This window comes from Pinus tabuliformis, chromosome 8 (genome assembly GCF_031772625.1).
Source record: "Pinus tabuliformis cultivar Carrire ecotype Pingquan chromosome 8, CPIR1, whole genome shotgun sequence".
Taxonomy (NCBI): Eukaryota; Viridiplantae; Streptophyta; class Pinopsida; order Pinales; family Pinaceae; genus Pinus; species Pinus tabuliformis.
In genome coordinates, this window is record NC_142294.1 from 194,192,220 (window position 1) to 194,210,213 (window position 17,994).

The following is a 17,994-nucleotide window of genomic DNA, read 5'->3' on the forward strand; positions in this document are numbered from 1 at the left end:
CAACTGGAAAGGAGTGAATCTTGTGGTAGTTTTAAGAGTTTTCTATGCCCATAATATAGAGAGTAGCATAATATGTTAATTTGACTTGTAATTTCCTACCATCCTTTGAATCATGGTTTTCAAGGCTCGGTTGATGGCTCGTAATTTCTTGTTAGCTTATGGATAATAGGGATGTTAAGTCCCCATGATACTAGTGTAGCCCCATATTGTTATTATTATGCCCCATGTAATCCCCATAATATTATTTTTGTGCCCCAAAGAAGCTTGTTATATTAATTGTTGTGCCCTTACATTTTTATTGTTATGTAGGCCCTAATTATATTCTGACCCTTTAGAATCCTATATATACCGTGTTAATTTTTCTTAGGGATATATAATTCTTTGCTCTTGATAATTGAATTTTTATATTTTTCACCATTTACATATATGGATTCACCCCATAACATCATCACATCATTAGCAATGATGTAGAAAGAACAATATCATCTACAATGAAGTGAAATAATAAAATAAACATTAGAAGAAAAAGACGCATAAATAGAGATACCAAGATTTGGTCATAGACAAGGTAAAAATCCCACAAGGGGGAAATCCTAGAATTCAATTCTTGTTATTGTAGTAGAGATTGATAAATTGTTTAGTTGAGATGCAAAGTATATCCATAGTGAGATATATCATAATATCAGACCTTTTAGGGCCACTCCAAGTCAGTTCACAACTTCGATTTTGAACCAACTTTTGATAATCAAATGAGTCTAGGAAGGCTTCTGCCATATCATTGTTGTACAAGCTATCATGTAACCACTGAACCATTCCTAGACACCCTAGGCCATACTAACCAATTTCTTCCAAGCCACCATAGACCATACCAACCAATTTCTGCCAGGCCACCCTAGGCCATACCAACTAGCTACATCGGGCCACCCTGGGCTATACCAACTCGCTACGCTGGGGCACCCTGGGGCATACCAAGCAACTATTCCTAGAACTGTAGATTTTTACTTGTAGATTCAAAATGCTTATGTAATATGCTAAAAAAAAAGACTTGAATCTACTCTACTCATCAGTGGAAATAAAAATTGGTTAATGAAAACATTAAGAAGAAAAGGAAGAATTTCAATCGCACATAACACAATATTTTTCGAGGGAAAGCAACTTGCTCAAAACCCCAACTATATATATTTCATTAACTAGAAGATATGAGAAGAAAATATAATGTTTTTCAGCCTGAAAAAATCCTGCACTAATACCATCTATCTCTCTGCTTCACAAGCCATCTCAAGCCAACACTTAGCCAATTTTTCTACATGCCAAACCCCTACTTCCGTGTGCAATTCCCAAGTCAAAGAATTTGGATTAATACAACATGCTCTGCTCAACCTTAAGCTCAACTTGCACAAGTATTTTCTATCCTCTGCATGACTAACTTCCTTTGGCCAATGCTTAGCTAAATTTCCAAGTATCCAAGCTCATAATTCCTTGCTCTGTACCCTTGGGAATTAGCCTATATTTAATTGGGAAATTCCTAATCCATAACAGTGAAATCCATCCATACGCCTTCTATTGATTGCATGCTCCATTTGTACAACTCGAAAAAATATACAACTGATAGTACATTGTCCCTAAACTCTAATCTCAACTGGGTATTCCTATGAACTGATATGCATGAGTTATTTTTGAGTGAATTATCAATTATCTGATTGACCATTTCATGTGAATTAAATCTGAATTAATTCACTTGACTTCTCACTAATTCCTTGAACAATTAGAACTATTTTAACTGAATTTAACTCAGTTAAACTGAATTAAATAATTACAACTCAATAAGAACTCAACCTAAGCCCTGAAAAATTAGGGATCACTCTACATGACTCTAGATAGATTCCCAACTAGAATTTATTGAGCCAACTAAGTCAAATTAACTTAGTTAAATGTTACAAGCTACTATGAGAATAGAATTACAATTTAATTCAAGGACAAAATAAATTGGAATTACTTGTTTCTACTTTTAATATTTCTTGTTGCTATTTTCAACACTCCCTCTCAACAAGAAAGGAATTCAGCTCTATCCCGATTCAGTACCTTTGGAATGTTTTGCATGCAACACTTCTCTCTAGTTTTGTTGCTATTACACCTTATGAAACTAAAAAAGCATCCAAACTGAATTAGTATGATGCATTTGTCACCAAAGTCTCTGATTGCTACTAGCTACTCCATCGACTGGTGAAAACTCTATGTTGCTATTGACTCTACACTGCTGCGAACTCTTCTCTGCACTCCCCCAGTATATGAATGTTGTTAGTCTCTTCCTCTATCACTCTGACATATGACTACATCAATCAACACTAATTCATCCGGCCACTATGTACTGTGGGCTCTTGTAGCAAGGTAATGGTCCATCAGACAAAGCATCTTAATGAACTTTGCCCAACTTTCTGCACTCTTGGGACTATTTCTTCACATCTCTCCACCTCTCACCTGGAGGTATGGTTTCATGTGCTCCCTCTTCCAACTTGGATCTAAATTTCCCCCTACTGGAGGCCTCTGCTCGAGTCGATGTCTCCACACAGTCTCCTCTCTAGCTCTCTAATTGTGGCTACTCCACAACATTTAGAGCTTGCATGTTGGGAGATAATTCATGCTCCCTTTCAACCACGAAGTCTCTAACCTTTTCCTTTCTCCTTAAGGTTTTTCACACACGTTGTACCTCAAGTGTGTACAAGTTCTTGACTTGTACACCAATCTGTTTCATTTGTTCCACCATCACAAAAGTTTCTCAAAAAGGAGATGATTTTAAATTGCCGATATCTCCCTCATCCGAACTCCGATTCAGATGGATTTTTTTATTTTTTTATTTGGGTAATGTTTCGCAAGGAATCCAGAGATGATATTTCTTTTTGAAAATTTTGCAAAAAAAATTCAGATATGCTTTTCAAACTTGCTGCCGAAAAAATTCTCGCTCCGATACCATGTAGATTTTTATTTGTAGATTTAAGCTTCTTATGTAATATGCTAAAAAAAGATACTTGAATCTACTCTAATTATCAGTAGAAACAAAAATTGGTCGATGAAAATAGTAAGAAGAAAAAGAATAATTTCAATCACACACAACACAATATTTTTCTAGGGAAAGCAACTGCTCAAAACATGTTAGGATATTCTGACACATAGGAAATAATTAAGTATAAATTGGTCTAGTGTATAGTTAGGTAAAGCATGTTTCTTTTGTATGTACATTTTGTAACTTACAATATGACCGTCATGATATGCTCTAGAGATGAATGATCCCACGATTCATTCTATTGGGTCCCTATAATACTAGTGATTACCCCATTACTATTGTAGTTATACCCATTATTTATATTGTTGTGCCCCTATTACCCCCATATTGTTATTTCTGTGCCCCATAGAATCCCTCTATTGTTATTTTTGTGGCTTTATATTATTATTGTTAGGTCGGCTGGATTATATTGTGACTCCTTAGACTCCTATAAATAGAAAGGAGGTTTTGTCATTTGAATCATCGAAGAATTGTTCATTTATGTAATGTAAAGGAGGTTGCCCCCTCGAAGAGGCTGAATTCTAAGGCGTTGATCTATCTTTTCTATCTTTTCTTGAGCTGGTTTCATAACATTTGGTATCAGAGCTTTGGATTCTAGGGTTTCGCTGCTCCAAACAGGTCATCGTGGAATTTTCGCTATAACTTTTTTTATGTGATGTTTCAGAAGTCGCAAAAAAAACCCATTTGAGAAGAAATCACGTTGAACCTTGGGTCCAAATTTCAGAGCTTTTCGCGCAATATTTGTGGAGATATGATCTGAGGAAGTTGGTCTTTTTGCAGACTCCTGAATTACATTCAAAACAGGTGACCTGGGAAAAATCGTCATAACTTTCTCTCTGGGCATCAGATTGAAATTTCGTAAGAAGGTACAGAAAGAGGATAGACTGTAGTTTCTTGTATATCTTTTTCAGATCCAAATATCGAAAATGGTACACGTGGCACTTCATACAAGTTCGCTCTTCTGGAAAGGTCTATAATGAGGTCATCTTGGGAGATTGTGCATAACTCTTTCTTGGAGAATCCAATTTGGATCAGACTGGTGGCATTGGAAAGAGGACATAAATAGCTACTACAAGTCACAAATTCAGAACTAGATGATTAGAAAGTACAGAGATACATCAGAGGCAATATCGAGCTCCTACAAAGTGAAAAAAGGTGTGTAGATTTTTTTAAATTTTTGCTTAAGCTTGGTTTGAAAATTTACTTTGAAGGAATTCAAAGGGCATAGTAGAGCATTATTATCGGTAACTGATGCCCCGAGGAAAGAAAATGCAAACACCTAGTAAGGAACCTGAAAGCTCTAGCATGACTCATGAAGAAGAGGAAGAAATGCTACATGATATATCAAAATTACAAGAACAAGTGCAACAAATGTCACACTCACAAAAGTTAACAGAAGCTAAGATAAATGGCGTGGAAGCTAAGATGAATGTCATGGAAGCTAAGATGGACAATTTGAAGATAGATTTGAACACAAATTTGAAGACAGGCATGGCAGATTTGAAGACAGATTTGACAAATTTTCTACAAGAAATACTTACTAATGGTGAAAAGGTAGTAAAGGAAACTCATGATGAGAACAAAAGAAATGTTAATCATGATTCCATAGATGCTAATGTTGGATCGAAGAATCACCATATTCCAAAAATCGATATGAGGAAGTTTGATGGCAAGGATCCCGCCACATGGATATTACAGATGGAGCAATTCTTCGATCTCAATAATGTGCAAAACGCACAAAAGGTACGTATGGAAACTGTATATTTGGAACCAAATCAGTTTGTATGGTATCAATGGCTTTGTTCTCGTAAACAATTTATCACTTGGGCAATTTTTACGAAAGAATTGATAGCACATTATGAGGATACAAAAAGCAACACTTTTTTTAGCCAATTGATAAGTCTCAAACAAAAGGGTTCAATAATGGAGCACATTGAGGAGTTCCAAAAATTGAACATAAGGGTAAAAGATATTCCAGAGGAGCATAGGATTGATGTGTTCATAGGGTCTTTAAAGGATAATATCCAACATGATGTTCGCCTTTGGGAACCTGATTCATTAGAGAAGGCATTCAGGTTAGCAAGAAAAATGGAAAGCAAAATTATGGCAACTAGGAAGCATACCACTCACAACTATAAAGATGGAAGTGTTGTTGCCCCTAGTCTTCCACAACCTACAAGGTTGACACCACAACAATTGGAAGAAAAAAGAGCAAAAGGGCTTTGTTACAGTTGTGATAGCAAATACACAAAAGGTCATAAGTGTGCTGAGAAGAAATTATTCTACATAGATTGTGAAGAGGAAGAAGAAAAGGAGCAAGAAAGGTCAAAAGAAGAGGATATACTCCAGGAACAAAGCCTAGATGAAGAACAAATAAATCCGACCATATCTTGTAATGCATTGGCGGGAATTACCACTCCTCAAACCATCAAGATAGAAGGACAAATCAAGAAGAAAAAGGTAATAGTGTTGATTGATTCAGGAAGCACCCACAATTTTATTCATTGTAGGGTAGCAAAAGAATTGAATTGCTTCCTATATCCAGCACCAGAGTGTCAAGTGATGATTGCAAATGGAGGAACAATAAATTGCTCTGGAAAGTGCCATAATATCAAGCTATCCATGGGAGAATATGTATTGACTAGCCCAATGCTTTCCATTCCAATGGGAGGTGTTGATGTTGTACTAGGAGTCCAATGGCTACAATCCTTGGGTACAATAGCTTTTAATTTTCAAGAACTTTTCATCAAATTTTCTACGGAAGGAAAGGAAGTTGAATTAAGGGGTATTGCAGGGAAACCAGGAAAGATAATCAGCTCTAATGGCATGACAAAGCTTCTAAAAAAGGAGCAAAGAGGTGTAATTGCACAATTATGTTCGCTAGATGTTTCCACATTGGAATCATCTATTTCTCCAGATCTCCAAAAAGTCCTGGACAATCATTCCAAGGTATTTGAGACTCCCAAAGGTCTCCCACCTATGCGTGATCATGATCATGCTATTCATCTGATTCCAGGAAGTGTTCCTCCAAACATCAGGCCGTACAGATATCCCTATGTCCAAAAAAGTGAAATTGAACGTATGGTTGCAGAAATGCTAGAGGCTGGTATAATTCAACCGAGTCAAAGTTCTTTCTCAGCTCCAGTAGTATTGGTGCACAAGAAGGATGGATCATGGCGCATGTGTCCAGATTATAGGGAGCTCAACAAGCTCACTATTAAAGATAAGTTCCCCATTCCTGTCATTGATGAATTACTGGATGAATTGCATGGATCAATTTACTTCACCAAGTTGGATCTTCGTTCAGGATATCATCAAATCAGAATGAAGATTGAAGACATTCCGAAAACGACATTTAGAACTCATGAGGGTCATTATGAATTTTTGGTCATGCCTTTTGGCCTTACCAATGCACCTTCAACATTTCAAGGTTTGATGAATTCAATTTTCAAACCATTCCTTAGAAAATTTGTGTTAGTATTTTTTGATGATATACTAATCTACAGCAAGTCTTGGAAGGATCATGTTGAACATGTTGACAGGGTGCTACAACTATTGGAGGAGAAACAATTATATGCAAAAAGATCCAAATGTTTCTTTGGAGTCCAGGAGGTGGAATATTTGGGTCATATTGTATCTCATGAAGGAGTTAAGGTAGACCCTAGCAAAATTAAAGCCATTAAGGAATGGAAAATCCCCACATCCATAAAGCATCTGCGAGGATTTCTTGGGTTGACAGGGTATTATCGCAAGTTTGTTAAGAATTATGGGAGAATAGCAGCACCTCTAACAACATTATTGAAGAAAGATTCATTTTCATGGACTCTGGAAGCAACAAAGGCCTTTGAACATCTTAAAGAGGCAATGTGCCAAGCACCGGTCTTAGCTACACCGGACTTCACAAAAACCTTTATTGTGGAATGTGATGCTTCAGGAAATGGAATTGGTGTTGTTCTAATGCAAGATGAAAGACCCATTGCTTTTGAAAGTCGTCCAATCAAGGGAAAGTTTTTAAGCAAAGCTATTTATGAGAAGGAAATGTTGGCAATACTCCATGCACTTAAGAAATGGCGACCCTACCTAATGGGAAGACACTTCAAGGTAAAAACGGATCATGATAGCCTTAAATACTTTTTAGAACAAAGATTATCCTCTGAAGAGCAACAAAAGTGGGTCACAAAGATGTTGGGTTATGACTTTGAAATCATCTACAAAAAAGGGAAGCAAAATGTGGTGGCAGATGCACTCTCAAGAAAGGATGAGGATGTGGAAGCATTGTTGTGTGCCATTTCTATTATCCAACCAGATTGGATAAACGAAGCAAGGGAGGAATGGAAGAATGACGAAGAAGTGTGGGCACTTATTCGAAAGCTACAACAAGATTCCAGTACTTCTGATACATTTAGCTGGCAAAATGATTCGTTATGGTACAAAGATCGCTTATACCTCTGTAAGAATTCCCAGCTAAAACAAAAGATTCTTATGGAATTGCACACTTCTCCCTTAGGAGGGCACTCAGGATTTTTAAAAACTTACCACAGGGTTAAGAAGGAATTTTTTTGGGATGGCCTTAAATCAGATATTCAAAAGTTTGTGGCGGAATGTTTGGTTTGCCAACAAAATAAAGTTGAAACAATTAAGACACGGGTCTATTACAACCTTTATCCATTCCAAGCCAACGTTGGGAGGAGGTTTCAATGGATTTTATCACAGGTTTACCCAAGTCTGAGGGAAAGAGTGTCATCATGGTGGTAGTTGACAGACTTACCAAGTATGCACACTTTTGTGCATTATCACATCCATTTAAAGCCAGTACAGTTTCTACTGCATTTATGGAAACAGTTCAAAAGCTACATGGAAACCCAAAGATTATTGTAAGTGACAGAGATCCCATTTTCACTGGAAATTTTTGGACAGAATTATTTTCTTGTCTTGGTACTCAGTTAGCTCATAGCTCATCTTATCATCCTCAATCTGATGGGAAAACTGAGATAGTAAACAAATGTTTGGAAGGATATCTTCGTTGCTTTGTATCTGATAAACAGACACAATGGGTCAAATGGTTGCCTCTGGCTGAATGGTGGTATAACACTTCCTTCCATACAGCAACAAAAATGACCCCATTTATGGCACTTTATGGGTATCAACCACCATCCATCACATCATATTTAAGAGAAAATTCTAAGGTTCAGGCAGTGGAACATCACATCGAACATCAACAACAAGTCCTCCAACTCTTAAAGGATAACCTCGTGTTGGCACAAAATAGAATGAAACAACAGGCAGATCAACATCGCAGTGAAAGAAGTTTTGATGTAGGTGATTGGGTATTCTTACGGCTACAACCATATAAGCAAATGTCCCTAAAGCAAGCTAAGAAGGATAATAAATTATCACCAAAGTATTATGGTCCGTACAAGGTGTTGCAAAAGATTGGTACTATGGCATACAAATTGGAGCTTCCTGCAGCTTCTCGATTGCACCCAGTTTTCCATGTTTCATGTTTAAAGAAGGTTATAGGCAACAAGCTCCCAATTCAAACAATATTGCCAGAACTTGACGAGGAAGGAAAAATTATATTGGAACCAGAAGCAGTCACAGAAACAAGAACTTGAAAGCTACGAAATCGATCAATTTCAGAGTATCTTATCAAGTGGAAGAACTTATCCGCTGAAGATTCCACATGGGAGGATGAGAATTTTATGCAGAAGTATCCAGAACTACTCAAGCGTTGAGGACAACACTTTTTTGAAGGAGAGGGGCATGTTGGGTCCCTATAATACTAGTGATTACCCCATTACTATTGTAGTTATACCCCTTATTTATATTGTTGTGCCCCTATTACCCCCATATTGTTATTTATGTGCCCCATAGAATCCCTCTATTGTTATTTTTGTGGCTTTATATTATTATTGTTAGGTCGGCTGGATTATATTGTGACTCCTTAGACTCCTATAAATAGAAAGGAGGTTTTGTCATTTGAATCATCAAATAATTGTTCATTTATGTAATGTAAAGGAGGTTTCCCCCTCGAAGAGGCTGAATTCTAAGGCGTTGATCTATCTTTTCTATATTTTCTTGAGCTGGTTTCATAACACATTCTCTCCTCAATATTACCGACACTTGATCCATGGCTTAACACCTGATTGGTCCATGATCTCTACTTAAAAAGCATGGAGGGTCATTTGTTAGGTGAGCGTTCATGAGAGAATCTTGTCTAAATTTTCTTTCTTCTACATTAATAAAATTCCTGAATTCACTGTGTTGGCTCAGGCCATGGACTATTTCCATCTTTTAGGGTTTTAACCACGTCAAGAATACTATTGTACTGATCTGTGATCTTTTTTTGAGCGGTGTCCTTTGGTGTTCTATCTAAGGAACTTACCCTATAAATTCATTCGATATAACATTGAAACTTTTGTAATCATGATGGCCAATTAGAATCCAAATTCTTTAAGAAGATGGAAGCCTTGGAAGGAGCAATGAAGAAGCATAACATCCATTTGGAGAACTCCTCAACTTCAACTTCATCTTCAGGAATAACACTTTCTGCATGTGGTTGTCAGGAATCTTAGTCTGGTTATGCACTAAATGAATCTTCTTCTTCTCATTCTCATGAGTGGCTCATTGATTCTAGAGCTTCTTATCACATGGCCAAAAACAAAGCCATGTTTTCTTCTTTAAATGGTTGTAACACTAAAAATATATTTTTTGGTGAAGATAGATATCTTAGCATTTTAGGGATCGGAACTATTAATCTAGGCAACGATCAATTCAATGACGTATCATGTGCTCCTACCTTATCCTGCAACCTTATATCTATATATCAGATAACTCATTCAGGTGAAGGTAAAGTCGTTGAATTTTCACCTCATGATGTTTTAATTATGGACCTAAGAGATCCTAGATAGATTTTAGCTACTGGCATTGTTGATGATTCTACAAGGTTGTATAAGTTTAACAACTTTGGGTCGTCAAATACTCCCTCGATATTTGTTGCTTATAATGATGAAGTGAGCAAACTTTGGCATAAGCAATTTGGTCACTGAAACTATCTCTCCCTTCAAGATCTATGTAAGGAAAATATGTTGATAGGTCTTCCTATGGTATCTTGTAGAGATGGTGTTTGTTTCGGATGTGTACTCAGAAAAAATCATCAGGATAGTTTTTAAAAATGTGCCTCTTGGCATGCCTCGGCCCCTTTACATCCTTTGCATAGTGATTTATGTGGTCCACTTCTAGTTGTTTCATTCTCTAGCTAGAAGTATTTCTTAATTTTCATTGATTATTTCTCCAGATTCACTTGGGTATACTTCTTAAAACTTAAGAGTTAAGTATTTAACATGATCTTGGCCTTTAAGGCCTTTGTTGAGAAACAATCTTGACATCAAATTCTTAAGCTAAGATATCATAATGGCGGAGAATATGTTAACAACAAATTCATCAACTTTTGCACTAAGCATGGAATTCAATTGCAACATACTATTCCATATACTCCATAGCAAAATGGCATAGATGAAAGGAAGAATCACACCTTAAGGAAATGGCTAATTATATGCTTCAATCTAAAGGACTTAGTCTTAAGTTTTGGGAGGAAGCAATTAACTATGCCAATTACATAGCAAATCACACTCCTACTAAGGTTTTAAAGAATATCTCTCCAAAAGAAGCATGGAGCTCAATTAAACCAAATGTAAGTCACTTTCGTGTTTTTGGAAGTGGTGCATGTGTCCATATTCTAGATAAGAAATATAAAGCCTTGGAACCTAAGAGTGAAAAATGTATTATTGTTGCATATTCTAAACATGTCAAAGGGTATAGACTTCTTCAACCTAAATCCAAAAATGTTTTCATTAGAAGAGATGTAAAATTTGCTGAAAATATATCGGCCTACAAGCCTAGCTCGATGGATGTGCCACCTCTCTCTATCCCTTCTACTTTTGAAAATATTCCTTCTTCAGATGATGAAAGAAAGAATGAAAATCTTCCCCCACCTTCTCGGGATCCCTCTTCAACTCCTCAGCTTCTAAAATGGGTCTGCTCTAGTTAGGATGCAGTAGGCGATCCCACAGATCAATGTCATACACGTTCTCAGTTTGATAGAGCCTCTTCTTTATTAGCTCAAGGTTCAATGAATTATGATCCTGACACTTTTGTAGAAGCCTCAATCCATCTAGATTGGAACGCAAATATGAGTGAAGAATATCATTCATTATTGGCAAATGATACATGGGACCTTATTCCTCTTCCAAAGGGACGAAAACTTGTTAGATGCAAATGGGTTTACAGAACCAATTTTGGACCAGATGGAAAAATTGATAAACATAAAGCTCGTCTTGTTGATAAGGGGTTTTTACAAGTTGAAGGCATTGAATATACTGAAACCTTCTCCCCTGTTTTGAAAATGAACTCTATCCACATTTTTCTTTCCCTTGCTACCTCTTTCAAATGGGAAGTCAATTAGATGGATGTTAAATTTGCCTTCTTCCATGTGGACTTGCATGAAGAAATCTATATGGAACAACCTCCTGGCTTTATACAAAGAGACTCTGGCCTTTTATGTTAGCTTAAGAAATCCTTTTCTGGCCTCTAGCAAGCCCCTCGAGCTTAGTATGCCAAAATGGATAGCTTTCTTTTACATACTGGCTTTCCTAGATGTCATTATGACAATACTGTCTACACCAAGAAAGTGGGTAAGTCTCTTATCATTCTTGTTCTTTATGTTGATGATATTATCCTTACTAGTAGTGATCCCAACCTTATAAACCATGGGAATTCTAGCCTTAAAAAGCAGTTTGAAATGAAAGACTTAGGACACTTGCATTATTTTCTTAGTCTTCAAGTCTTGGAATCCAAAGAAGGTATTTCCCTTTCCCAGTCCAACTATGCCTATGATCTTCTATGCCACTTTCACATGGAAGACTATAAGCCAACCACTTCTCTCTTTCGGTCTGGAGCCAAACTTTCAGTCACTTGTACTTACCCTGAAGTTGATGCTACCTTATGCCATCAGCTTGTTAGAAAAATTTTGTATCTGACCCATACCCGTCTTGACCTTTCCTTTATTGTTGGCCTTGTTCTTCGGTTTATGTAAAACCCACATGAAAGTAATTTGAAAACAATGAAAATAATACTTTGTTATGTTCAAGGTACAATTGAGTTTGGGATTCATTACAATGCAAAATCATTGCCTCTATTAGTTGGTTTCATTGATTCTTACTTGGCTAGTGACCCTAATGATCGGAAGTCTACTACAAGTTATATCTTCACTCTTGGTTATGGACCTATTACATGGGATTACAAGAAACATAGTGCCATTTTTATTTCTTCAATAGAAGCAGATGATCATGGTGTCATTGAAGCTAGTAAGGAAGCCCCGTGGCTTTGTCAGATCTTGTAAGAGTTTGGTTTTTAGCAGTAGCATCCAACTACTTTGGTGTGATAATCAAAGTTCCATTCAACTATACAAATATATAGTCCAACATCAGTGCAAAAAAAACATTGAAATACACACATACTTCATGAGAAATCTATTAATTCATGACCATGTTCTCGAAGTGCAATATTGTTCAACCAATGATCAAGTTGTAGACATCTTTACAAAGGCTCTCACAGAGCCAAAGTTTAGTAAACTTTGATTTATGGTTTGAGTTTAAGAAGTTGTCACTAAGGGGGGAATAGGCTCTAATGCCCCCTTCCTGTTGGAATATAATCCTAACATCTACATTTATTTTTTAGCTTAAGTATCCTTGACTTAAACACATGCACTAAAAATCATGTTCACACTTGGGTTTTGGTAAACTAGCTCGGTGGACCAACTTTCCCTTGTTTTTTGCCTTTAAAGGCTTAATATTGTGGAAATATTGGTCCAACCACTTTCCTAAACCATTTAGACATCTAAATTCATGTTCACAACTAACCACACCTCATCCACTTGAGTTATTTGAGGATTGGCTCCCCACATGAAGGTTCCCCCTTAAATCAAGGGATTTGGTCCCCCGGACCATTTTAGCATGTTCTAAAGTTGCCTTCCTTGGGAAATATGGCCCTCCTCATGCTTTCCTCATGGCTGATAGTTGGCATAGGTTGTCTTGAGTTATTGTTGCTATTTCAGGTCTCCCTTTAGCTTTTCTTAGTATTTTCTAGTTTTTTTTACTAGTTTTTTCCTAGTTTTCTAGATCCGGCAATTTCTATATAACCACCTCCCTTTGGGATCAAATTTTTGGGTGCTCAGGTATTACTATTGTTCATTAATTTAGTAAATTGATTTTATTGAGCAAATTCCTGCATTACTACCATCTATCTCAAATTGGACAAATCAAAGACCATAGATAATTTCATGCCATACTATACATCGTAGAGCCTTGACTTACATTTATATACTATGCCAAGACTATATGAAACAAAGTAGAGCTGAGACTATATAAGACAAGGTCAAGATAATTCCATTATAACACAGTGATCATAGAGATGTGAGGGCAATGTTAATTTGCAAATACATGGTTATATGTCATTACAATGTGAGATCAATACCAAAACTAGACCAAACCTTACAATGACGAGACATTGCAGAGACAAGATTATATTAAAGAGATATGCCCTAATAAGATGATTGTAACAAGAATGAAACGATATGATAAACAAAGAGATAGATCAACCATGTGAGATCCTGAGGTAATGTGAGAGAGAGAGACATCCTAAGCCAAAGCTATGTGAAAATATTAGAGCTATCCGAACTAGCCAAGTTGAAGAGAGTGATTTATTAGAGTGAAATGTTGTGACTCTTGGGAGAGATGACTTGACCATTTGAGGCCCACTTAGATAAAAAACTAATTTCGAGTAAAACAAATTTGTCCAATAATTGAAACTGACATAAATGAGAATAACATTTTCTTTTGATCCCAAAAATGAATTTATTTAAAGTTTATTTATTTGATCCAATGTAGCAGGGGAGAGACATTTGGTAATTTCTCCTTGCCTACCAATTTCAACACTCCCTCTTAGCTAGGGAGGAATTTCAACTACATCATAACTTCATCTCAAATGTACATTTCCTAATGTATAATATGGAAGACAAATTCATAATCATATCTGGTCTCGTCTCAAAGAAGAATAATGCACAGTCAAAGGTAGAAGAGATCAATCCTCAAACCCTACTAATATCCAGGTCAAATCTCATGACCTCCATCTCAGTTATATTAACAAAACATACATCTAATCACGTCTCATCTCAACTTCCTGTAATCATCAGTTAAACAGTCTCAATCTAATAGACAAAAGAAGAATCATCATAGGGGAGCTCTTGCTACAACCCGAGATTAACTCAATCATAATCATAGTGGAGGCATGCTATATCCAATAATCAATTCATTAATCTAAAGTAGAATCATCATCGTCATCATGTCATATATTTTTTCGTCTCATTTTTGCTTATATCTATTTGTTCAACATTCTTTAATCTAAAGAATAAGAAGAATCTAGCATCATAAGCGAACTCAAGCTACAACCCTATATCCAATTACAATAGACGAGATCCATCTACCAACAAGGTGGTGAGTCCCATCGATAGGTATATTTTGAAGATGATTATGCCATACTCCACCCTTAAAAATTATCCTTCTCTCACATTAATTACCATTTTTTGTTAAATTATGCCTAGTAAGAGGAGTAAAATGTGTTTGTCATAGTATGTGGCATAATCTAGTTTAATTGCAAGAAAACTAAACATTTTTTAGATATTTACTATGCAGGGGATTGATGGAGACAACCATGAGAAAATCTAGGGTGTTTTTCTACCTCCTTAACTCCCTAACTCGGGTTGGGATCACAACATCCTCTCTCACTAGTTTGAATTCATTAGTAACCGAGTGACTCCTAGTCGAAGTGAAAATCAAGAGGGACAAGATCCACCATTTCTAAGATCAAGGAGGGAATCACTCATACTTTCTAGGGAGTTGCTATCAGCTACCCTTTTGTATAAATAAACAAGAAGAAAATCTCATTAAGATTCAAATTTTTTGTTTATCTATATGTCGTTGTTGAGCTTGAAGTTTGACATTATCACTTTCAACTTTTATGTGATGTATAAGAACTTTACTTTTTTATAATCAGAAGTTGGGTTTTAAGCTGCATTTGAGTTAGTTTTAGAGAACTGAAAGCCTTTGGTTTGGGCCTAGCCTAGAGGCTTTGGTCCCTCTTTTTGTACTTGCATTTCTTCTTGATTCCAAGTAGTTCATAGTCTATTTAATTTCAATAAATATTAATCTATAAAAACTTGTGGTTGCAAGCTTCTACATCACCTCTCTTGTGGGAGAATGAGTGGAAGGTTTCACAACCTCTATCAAAAAATATTATGTTTATGATTTATTGGAAATAGATTAATGTTAGTTTTTTTTCTTTACATTTTATTTATGTAGCTTAGAAGTTAGTTTAGTGATTAGATTAGTGTTGTGGCATAACATAGATGTTATTTAAATTCAACTAATCTTTTCCATCATAGGTTATCTCATTTTGTTAATGGTCAATGAATGTATGCATGTGATTGATTGCAGTGATATGTTGATCTCCATGGAAGGAAACCTTTGCCACTCCCATCTTTAGCTCCTTCATCTTCTATTTCCACCTTCAACTTACTCCCAAAACTCTGTTTCCATAATTCATTTTTCCTAGTGAATTTAGGACATTGTGCTCATTCATCCTAGTGGAAGACAACCCTTTGAGAGGTTCTGAGGTTGGCTAGGGGGATCAACCCAAATTACCTTCATGTGTTTCAACCTCCATTCACCTCTCCATACCCTTAGGACATCATTCTCACCCTCAAAATCCACTTGTAACCCCTCCTGTAGCATTATAGGGCCTCCTATAGCAATACAAGACCTTTTGTAGCAACCACTTGTAGCACCCCTGCAGCACCACTTTCCTTGATCAGTTTTGATACCCACTTAAACTTTAGCTCATTCAAGGTGAATAATTACCCCCAAGTATGATTTGATGATCAAAGGAAGATCATAGGCCACTCCAACTATACCTTTTCTTCACTACAAAACAGGGCATAATTAGTTTTTTTATCACAAATATGATGCAAGTAGGGTACTGATTTTCAAGCAAGTGTGAACTAGGTAGATGACACATGTGATTCTAATTTGTAGTTTGATGAATTATGCAAGATAAAATAGCTTCCTATATACAGGTATATTTGGTATTTTGATGGATTTTTCAAGATAAGATAACTTTGTTTTTGCAACTAGATTAGCCCTTCTCCTTTCATGAATTAATTAATTAGCATCTACAAGTTGAGTAAATGGAATTTTCACTTTCATAGCTAGAATTAGTTTCAATTGTACCTTCATAAAAAAGCTTTCATTTTAATTCACTAGGAGGAATGGTCTCTAAACACTTCGATCTAATGTGATGACTTAGGGTGGCATGAGTGGAATTCAATCTATTGTGCATATAACACTACCACCTCTAAATTTGTAGAAACCCTAGGTTTATAATTTGAGTTGAGGATCCCTTGCAACGTTCTTGGTGAAATACTAGAGCTCACCACAAGGATCGCATCCATACTATTTTTCAGTCAACATGCAAGAGAAAACTTGCCATATATGGTAGAGATCACATCCATCCTATCATCCAATAATATTTGGGTGAGATCCACCTACCAGCAAGGACCACATTCATCCTATTGTCTATTCAATAGGAGAGGCAAAAGATGTCATATAGGGAAGGTATCACAATGATCCCAATGTATTTTGATCTTCCCAATTTGACCCTAAAGTGTCAATTGGTAGAACACTAGAATCATCCATACTTGAGGGAGATCCACTTGCTATGCAAGGATCACGCCATATCAATTCATCTCAACGCATTGGCTAGATGGGGAGCAAATCGCAACAAGCCATAATTATGGATAAGATGCATACTAGGGTATATTCCATCAATAATGATAGCGGGAGATATCAAATATTTCATAAATGACAAGAATCACACACACCCTATGGTGATAATAGGTGAGGTCCACTTACCACAAAGGGTAAGGATCACAACCATCCTATTGACCAGAAACACTTTAACAACCCTAGTTAAAAATCATGTAATAAAGTTAATAAAGGAAAAATAATAAAAAAGGTCATGGGGCACGTATTCCAAGCTGAATGTTGGGAAAAAATAGAGTGGTGGGGATCACTTGTGATTAATTAATGGCTATGGAAATTGGCAAAGGAAATGGCAAAGGGTTTGGAAAGGCATGAGGCATTTATTAGCATTTTATTTATGAAAATAATGGAAAATAGGAGAAAAGGGAGATGAAAGGTCATAGGTTGTATGTGAGGAGGAAAATGAAGAAAATAGACACCTTATTAATAAAAAGGCTTATGTAGATCAGTTTGTATCTTTTCTTCAGTTTAGTTTTGGAGCTCTCATTTTCTATTCTCTCTCTCTCAAACTCTTGGATACTTAGAGTTTTCTTTGACCACCCTTGGAGGAGTGTGGCGTACTTGGGATTTGGATAAAGAAGGCAACGTATTAGTAGCTACAATGGGCTTTTCTTGCAGGTATTGAGTTGCATGTCTAATTTCCTTGCTAGTTTTGACATGCATGTGGTTTCTTGGTTATGATCTATCATTGGCATGGAGGATTTCCTAGATTGAAAATGTTTTTTCCTATCATTTCCATTTCCTGGATAGCCATGGTGTTGTGGGTTTCTTTCCTTTTTTTTTCTGGTTGGTTCTCATGTTCCTTATGGTTGTGGGTTGAGTTACTAGTTCCTAGAGCCTTTGTTGGAAAAATTCTCTTGAAGACCTGTAACATCTTGGGTTGAGTTACTAGTCCTAGAAGCCTTAGTTGGACAAATTCTTTGGAGCCCTTGGTGGGTTGAGTTACTAGTTTTGGAAGCCCTGGTTGGACAAACGCTCTGGAGCCTGATAATAGTCGTG